This window comes from Cynocephalus volans, unplaced genomic scaffold (genome assembly GCF_027409185.1).
Source record: "Cynocephalus volans isolate mCynVol1 unplaced genomic scaffold, mCynVol1.pri scaffold_35, whole genome shotgun sequence".
Taxonomy (NCBI): Eukaryota; Metazoa; Chordata; class Mammalia; order Dermoptera; family Cynocephalidae; genus Cynocephalus; species Cynocephalus volans.
The window spans coordinates 4000603-4008910 of NW_026902463.1; positions in this window are offsets into that span (position 1 = coordinate 4000603).

Here is an 8308-nt window from a genome sequence, read left to right on the forward strand (position 1 = left end):
GCTCGGATCCTCTCAGGAGGGAGACGACCGTTGAAACGGCCACGCAGCCGCCGGTACCACCAAACCGCCAATCCGAGCTCCCGCCAATAAGCGATCAGGAGGGGATAAAGGGGCAGGGAGTAGGGCGGAACCTAAACCTGTCAGTAATAGGAACCACTTCTTTCCCGCCTGGTGGACGATCCTGACCAAAACCTCAGGCATTCGCCACTCTGGGTACTGCGCATGCGTCAGTCAAGAAGCCTCGAGTCCTGAAGAGCAGTCTCTCAGGTCGTGACCGGCCTTACAGGCTTGTCATGAGGCACATATCTGGCTCTCAGCACTAGCGTAGCCTTGCCCCGCGGTCCTGTCCACAGGGGATCTCAAAGGGGTTAGGGTTAGGAGTTATGTTTTGGGTGAGGGTTAGGGTGAGGGTGAGGGTTAACGTTTAGGGTGAGGGATAGTGTGAGGGTTAGTTAGGGTTAGGTTAATGGTTAGGGTTAGGGTGAGGGTTAGGGTTAGGGTGGCTCCAGAGGAGGATCCTACCTGCCACTTCCAGCTCCTTCTCAATTATGTTTCTGCAATGGGGAAAAGAGATAAATCTCCTGAAAACAGTGACTGATGTAGCTCCAACCTCTCAAAGAGGTGGACCCTTCCCACAAGTGTGGGCTGTGTTTAGTGACATCTTCCAAGAAGGACATCATTGGGGAGAGAGTCACTGAACAGGGACCCACCTGACAAACACTCTGCAGCCAGGTGGCCAGGATTGGCGTCCCCAATGGAGGGTCAGGTTGGCAGCAAGTGCCTTTGACATGAGGTGCTGAGGGGGACACCCTGCTCTGTGGTCTACCCCCAAAACCCTTAACCCCGTGTCAACCTGAGAAAATCTCCAGACAGAGGACATCCTACAACCATTGGAGCAGAAGAACTACACGCAGTCATAGCCAAGGAGCCTGAGACGTGAGGACTTTACGTATTTGTTTCTTCTGGGCATTGGGGCAGGAGGCCTTCAGGGAAAGCTAGTGAAATCAAACGAGGTGAGGAGTGACAAGCATGTAACAGTGTCGGCCCTCCAATGGGACAGGTGCCTACACTCACATCACGGGTGGACTGTGGGAAAAGGTGGCCAAGGGCCAAGGGCTACCCACTCCAACATCTGCAAGTTTTCTGAAAGTCTTAAAGTTTTCCAAAGTGAAAAGATTTTTTAAAAGCTTAAGTAACATCCAAACAAACCCCAAAACCTAGACATGAAGACCCTAATCTCTAAGTGGCACCTGTTTCTGGTGGCAGGATTACACGTGGCTTTTATTTTCCTCTCTTCTGTGTTTTCCAGACTTTCCATAAGGAACCTATGTACAGATACTTTTAAAATGAAGAAAAGCATCCTTTAAAACATGAAATCATTTAATTTTTTTTTTTAAAGATTTTTCAGAAGGATTAAACAGCTGGAAGCTTTGAATGAGGTGTCAGTGGATGGGTGGTCACACCCGGCACTCACCTTGTCCATGGATCTGGAGGGGCAGAGCAGGTACCTGTGGCCCCGGAGACCAGTCAGGCACCGAGTGGTGGTCCCCGTGTCACACAAGCAGTGGCCTAAGCGAGTCACGGCGGGTAGTGGGTGGGATCCGGACGCAGGGGCAATGGGTGGCCTCAGCAGCCCCCGTCCTCAGGTGCCCGTCTGAGACTGCACGCGGGGCAGCTCCTGCCCCCACCGGCCTGCAGTGACCGTGCAGGCCATCCACGGGTGTGGGGTTGGGGTCGGACTCACCTCAGCTCTGACGTGTGGCCCGTCCTGCAGGATCTGATTGTCCATGTGAGGGATGTGAGCCACCCCGAGACGGAGCTGCAGAAAGCCAGCGTGCTGTCTGCCCTGCAGGGCCTAGGCCTGCCCGCCCCGCTCCTGGACTCCATGGTGGAAGTGCACAACAAGGTGGACCTGGTGCCTGGGTGAGCCAAGGACCCAGTGCCGGCTGAGCATCCCGTTCCCCAGGTGTGGCCAGCAGGCGGGCAGGGGTGATCTCAGGACAGTTCCTCGTTCCCAGCCTGGGGTTTGCCTCCGCCTCTGCCACCTCTTTTCACTCTTCCATGTCCTAACCATCCGGTGGGGCTGGTGTCTTCACCTTGCACCAATTGAAGTGTCACAAGCCGGCTGTGGGTGGGTGACAAGGGGACCCTCTTCTCGACAGGTCATCCCTGAGGCTGAGCCGGGTCTGTGTCCTCTCTGGGTCTGTGTCCTACCCTGGCAGGTACAGCCCCACAGAACCAAACGTCCTGGCTGTGTCCACCCTCCTGGGCCATGGGCTGGAGGAACTGAGAACTGAGCTGGAAGAGGCGGTTTTGAGAGCCACCAGGAGATGGGTCCTCACCCTCCGTGTCCGCCTGGCAGGGGCCCAGCTCAGGTGAGCGGCCTTGGCGGGCGGGAAAGGGTGATGACCTGGGTCCCAGCGCCAGGCCCAGAACTGGGCCTTTGGGTGTTTGGGGAGAGCCACAAAACAGGCAGAGCACCCCCAGCTTTAGATGTGCAGGCATCAGCTGGGATTATTTTTTTTAATTGATTATGCATATTCATGGAGCACAGAGCTATCCCCTCCTGTGCCCAAGATGTGATGATCAGATCAATACTCTCAGTGTGCCCCTCACCACAAATTGCAGTTATTCCCTGTGTCCCCACCCAACCTCTCCCCAGCGTCCCTCCCCCTGCCCCCCTCCACCCTGGCAACCCTAGGTCTGTTTTCTGACTCTGCAAGTAGCTGGGATGTTTCTGAAAGGACCTGAGCTGTGTTAATGACTCAGCCTGCGTACACCAGGTGCCTAATCTGTGCTCATGGAAATTCTTGGGCTACATGCTGTACCTCCCTGAGCAACACAAGGAGGTCTGAGCAGAGGCTTGGGGGTGACTAGGATGTCCTCCAGGGTATTTATGCTGAAACTGACCAAATGGGTGGAGGGTCCTCACGGTCTTCATGGAACGTGCTTCTCCGTCCCCAGCTGGCTGTAGAAGGAGGCAACTGTGCAGCAGGTGGACGTGATACCTGAGGACGGGGCAGCCGATGTTACAGTCACCATCAGAAACGCCACCTATGGCAAATTCTGGAAGCTCTTTCTGGAATGAAAAGACACCCTCGGCCAGCGAATCGCATTTTTCCAGCATCAGAGCAGAGCAGGCCACCTCCGCCTGTGTGTGCCTTGGCGTCTGCTGCCAATGACGACACCACGGTGGGGCTGGTGTCACCTCGGAGTGGGCGGCTGGAGTGTCAGCTCTGAAACATCCAGGCCAGCCATCAGTGCGTGGCAAGAACTGGTTTCCCTCTGGGATGTTTCAGTGACGAGGTATTAAAAGCTTTGTTCTGAGGCGCCTCAACTGGCATTTCTAGTTCTTTCAGCGCGTGCTGGGCACCGGGTGTTCACGGACTCAGAGACTGCCCTGCTGTCCCCTTGCTGGTGTCGAGACACAGCCCAGAAAGCTCCCCACAAAGGTAAAAGAGAAAGAAAACAGTTTTATTATTGGAAAAGCAACAAACCAGGAACACCGCTAAGAGATCGCAGAGAAAGAGAGAATCTCACCTTCCTAAATGCAGGTGGATACAGCCCATCACATACACATCCATTGTCTTTACCCAAAAGAAAAGTGAAACTACTTGCATCTTTTCAAGGAGTGGGAAATTACCTCTTAGAGCAAAACTCCAACAAAGGCAGGGAGACAGGGCCCCACTTAATGCTCACGTTGCACAGGAGGCTTCTCGGCTCCTGGAAAGACATTCATGGGATGCACAGCTGGCCCCAGGCTCATTCAGATTTTAAAGTGATCTGCAGAGTCGGAGACACTGAGGGAGCCCTGCGATGGCACGTTTTCCTAAGGAAATGCCTGAGAGAAGTCGGGTAGTGTCCTTTTTCCCTTTTGGCACTAAGGAAAAATCGTATTTTTTTCTTAGGTTTACATTCAACTTATAGTGGTCAGTGTTTTTGAGTTCCAGAATTCAGCATTCAGGGATAAGTTAAAAAAAAAAAAAAACCAAAACAAAAAGAAATCTGTACCCCTCTCCTGAGTGTGTGAATGGGGTGCGTGTGAATTTCTCCAATGGCGGGCCAGGTGGCCCTGCTGTACACACAGCCCTGCCAGACACACGGCCCCTCCTGTTCCTTCCCACTCCCCCCAGCTCAGTACCTGTCCTTCCCACACCTCTCACAGGTGAGGAGAGTAAGCTCCAGGGCTGGGGCCGTGTCCTGGGACCCACAGGTGAGGACAGAGCTTGCACGTGGTCCCAGCTGCACCCTCTGTCTAGCCCTTTGCCCCCAGCCTCACAGGGTGGATGACACGTGCAGGTCGCCCAGGCTTTACTAAGTGGAGCAGAACAGCCCCCTCGTCTGGGACAGGGACCAGTAGGTGAGGAGACCACTGAAGGCCTCAGGACTCGGTGGCTGGAGACGGGTGCTTCCCCCAGCCCATCTGGTTCACTGGGCTCTGCTGTGGAGGAGTCACTTCACCGCAACTTTGGAGACTCTCCTGTGGGCTGTGAAGCATCGTGCTTGGGCAGTGCCTCCTGGGGGCTCGTGGGGTACAGCCCACCGCTTGCCAGCCTGTGGCCATCCAGGGGCTGTGCCCACTGTGCTCCTAGGAGCTCTCCCAGACACCCCCTCCTGGGACTTGCAGGGCCAGATGGATCCCGAGACCTCTCCCCATCTGCAAGGCCAGCTTGTCCTCCCAGGTCTGGCTCCAGACTGTGTCTGGTCCTGTCCAAGTCTTCCCTGTCTGGGTGACACAGGAATGGCCGCACGGGGTCTGGTCTCCTGGTTGTCCTCCTGCACCCACCTGGCCACTCTCGTGGTCTCCACCCTGACTCAGACACTGAGGGAGAACGTGGCCCCCACTGCTTTCTCAGGCACAGCCCAGTGAGAGACCCCCTGCAAGGAGCTCGGCAACACAGGGGCCTTCATGTGGGAAGCGAGAGGGTCTCAGGGAGCCCAGAGGGGAGGGTGGGGGCCTCAGGGAACCCAGGGGACAGGGTTGGGTGTCTCAGGGAGCCCAGAGGGGAGAGGGGGGTCTCAGGGAGCCCAGAGGAGAGGGTGGGGGTCTCATGCAGCCCAGAGGAGATGGTGGGCGTCTCAGGGAGCCCAGAACAGTGGGTGGTGTGCTACGTGTGGGATAGGCACAGGTGTAGCACCCCATCCTTCCCAGCTCCCAGTGTCTCCAGTCTCCTTGCTTTGCTGCTGGGCCTGTCCCTTCCCAGTTCCTCAATCTGGCTGTACCAGAGCACTGGGGTCCTGAGAACAAACCCCGTTGGGTGGGAGGAAAGCAGGACTCAGAGGAGGGGGTCTGCGTTGGGCTGATCCCCATGGGGGCCCCTCTCCCGGATCTGTCACGTGACGGGTTGCGAGAGAGCCCGAGGTGCACCCGTGCCACATAGATCCCCTTGAAAACGTTATCGGGTAGTGACACAGAAGCTGCACTGTCTGCTATGAAGGCGGGAAGGTGGGCCAGACTCAGCCCTGCATGGGGCTGGCGTTCTGTGCACAGAGCAATGGAGTCCCTCCCCGCCGGAAAGCTCTTTCTGACAGAGCATGTCTCTTTGAACTCAAAAGCTTCAGAAGTTCGTCTTTAAAATTCAATACACAACCTTTACTTAATGTCCCCATGGCGGAGCTTAAATCATGCAAAACTCAAAACTTTGACCCAATCCTTGAGTTTCTATGACAAAAGTAACCTGAGGAGGAGAGAGGCAAGATTTTATTGTTTTCTTTTAACTCTGTGATCTGAAAAAAGTGTTCAATCAAGGTAACATTTTCTAGATTCTTCCCATGGATTATTCTGAAATCTACCAAAATTGTCTTGGCTGTTTCCATGGTCACAAAAACCCATAAAGACATTTGACTTTAATTTCTTTTAATCTCTGGAATTAAACGAGTCATGCTGAATAGCACAGACGACGGAATCATGATACGAGTTTAGTGGAAACACTGGCCAGTGTCACAGACTTATCCTTAAACGTGTTCCTTCATCTCCATCGTGCTCTTCCTGAGCATCAAGCTTTGGGCTGCTGGATCCAGGAAAATTATGGGTCTGAGGTAGCCAGTGGGTGGTGGCCCATGAGTTTGTCCTCCTGGATTTCAGGTACCTTCATAGAATCATCGCAACTGGATACCAAAAGTATAAGCAGATTTTCCTCTGGAGAACGACTGATTGGATTCCAAACAACACACGTCAACGTAGATTAAAGAATTATTTTTAAGACTATCCTAAGAAAACCTGTCTTGTTCCAGAACATGGACAAACAAGAATCCCTATCTGGGTACCCTCTTACGAGGGAACTGGAAGAAAACTTATGTCTGGTATCCATTATGTGGCTGAGAAGTTAAACCACCAGCTCTGAAAAACTAGATGTACAGAAGGAGGTATTTCTGTGATTTTGGGGTTTGTGAAACCTGGACCCCTCAGTATTGGGAAGTGAAGCAAAAACCCACTTGGAAAATGTCACATCACCCAAGGACGGCAGGCCACAGTGGGGGAGTCTCATTTGTACCCGTTGGCCTTTAAGTTTGGAGGTGACCAACTGCCAACACAGGCCAATGCCACTGAAAGAAGAAATTACTACATTAATCAAGAGGATGGGCCCGTCACCGCACACGGGGCTGTGGGGAAAGCCCTGGTGTGTGTCAGGAGGCAGGAAGGGGCGACGGAGAGCCTGGGTCACAGCCTTTTCTGGAGCTTCCACAGGAGGGGAAGGCAGGCTGCGTGGACAGCTCGGGGCTGGTGAGTTTGTAAAACCACAGTGGGCTTCTTGCTGGGGGTCCTCTGCTGGCCTGATACCCAGCCCTGAGGTGACTGAGGGCAGGGAGATACTGGCTGGGTGTGTGACAATTAGGAAAAGGGGCTGCACAGGAGCAGGGTGCTCCTGAGCGGGTCGCTGGCTACCTTCAGGAGTTTGCTGGCCCTGGGAAGGGCAGTCTCTTTTCTCATCTGTAAGGCCCCCAAATGCCAGAGCATCCAGAATTTGAAATAGGAAAATGTAGTTAATAGAGCCGGCCCTGTGATGAAAGGTGCCAAACAGACAAAAATGTAATCTAAGAAAACACAGAACAGGCAGAAACGTTGGAAAACTGACAAACCCACCGTGGCCTTGGAGGAAAGGGAAGAGTTACTGGCAGGCAGAGAGGGTGGGACTGCAGGAAGGACAGGTGGGCTTGCATCTCAGCTGGCAACTGGGGACACCTGGAGGAGGCAGCGCAGCCTCTCACCTGGAGGGAGAGATGGGTGGACAGAGGAGGCCCAGGAAGGTTACTGGAAGTGGCAGGTGAGAGAGAAGACGTGAGAAACAGCTGTGACAGCGAGGTCACAGAATGGCTGTGGCACGGGGGCCCAAAATACCTGTGCTGTGCCGCTCACACCTGTGTTCTTACTCCTGCACATAAGAACAGCACAGGGAGGCCCGGGGGACACGTGAGGAGCGTGTGTTCGACACCGATCTCGTACACGGCCCGTCATCCCCATCTGTGTAAGTCCTCAAACATCTCATTAAATTTGTTCCTATGAACAGCTGGAACAGCCAAAGCAAAACCAGCGAGCACCCAAGAATCCTCTTGGCCTAGGGGAACAGTCTGTGATTTCATCAGAATTAAAAATAGGTAACCCTCGTTCTCTTTTAAAAAATTTTGTTTCTCGGTAGGATTTCAACCCCCTTAGTCCTACTCCGCCAGCATCACAATCGTGAGCACTTTAAGGAGCGCCTTGTCACTATTCAAACGTCACTGCACTGTGGTGCTCTCGAAAGTGGTCAGGTGAAGGACACACTTGAGGGTTGTCATTAGCACCCACGCCACGGCCGCGGTGGTGGGAGAAGCCCACGTTTACGGGTGAGTCGCGTCTTCCTTTGAAGGTGCTGCCGCGTAGTCATCTTTAGCCATCAGCATGTACGTTGACTCCATCCCGCGTCGAAACTGGAGGGTAACGAGGGCAGGTGGCAGGAGGCCATGCTGGCCTCGCCCCAAACTCCCAGACCCCTGCTCTCAGTGGTACTTGGCTGAAACAAGAGCACGATACTTGAAGGATTATGGTTGAATCTTGGAGCCGCCCCGTACTGAGCTTCGTCAGCACCAAAGCAGCTTCTCGTTGAGTCTGATGACGTCACTGATGAAACTGTCCGCGCCGATGAAGTCACCCGCGATGACGTTGGTGCACCGTGAGCCCGGCCCCGGGCACTGCGCTCGGACCCAGGTGCTCAGGTATGGCACTTCGGGCACCGTCATCTTCTGCAGGGACTCACACGGATGCACCAGGATGTATTCCAGGTTCTCCGTAAGGTTGATGCCAGCCACAAACAACCCGCCTGAAATAAGG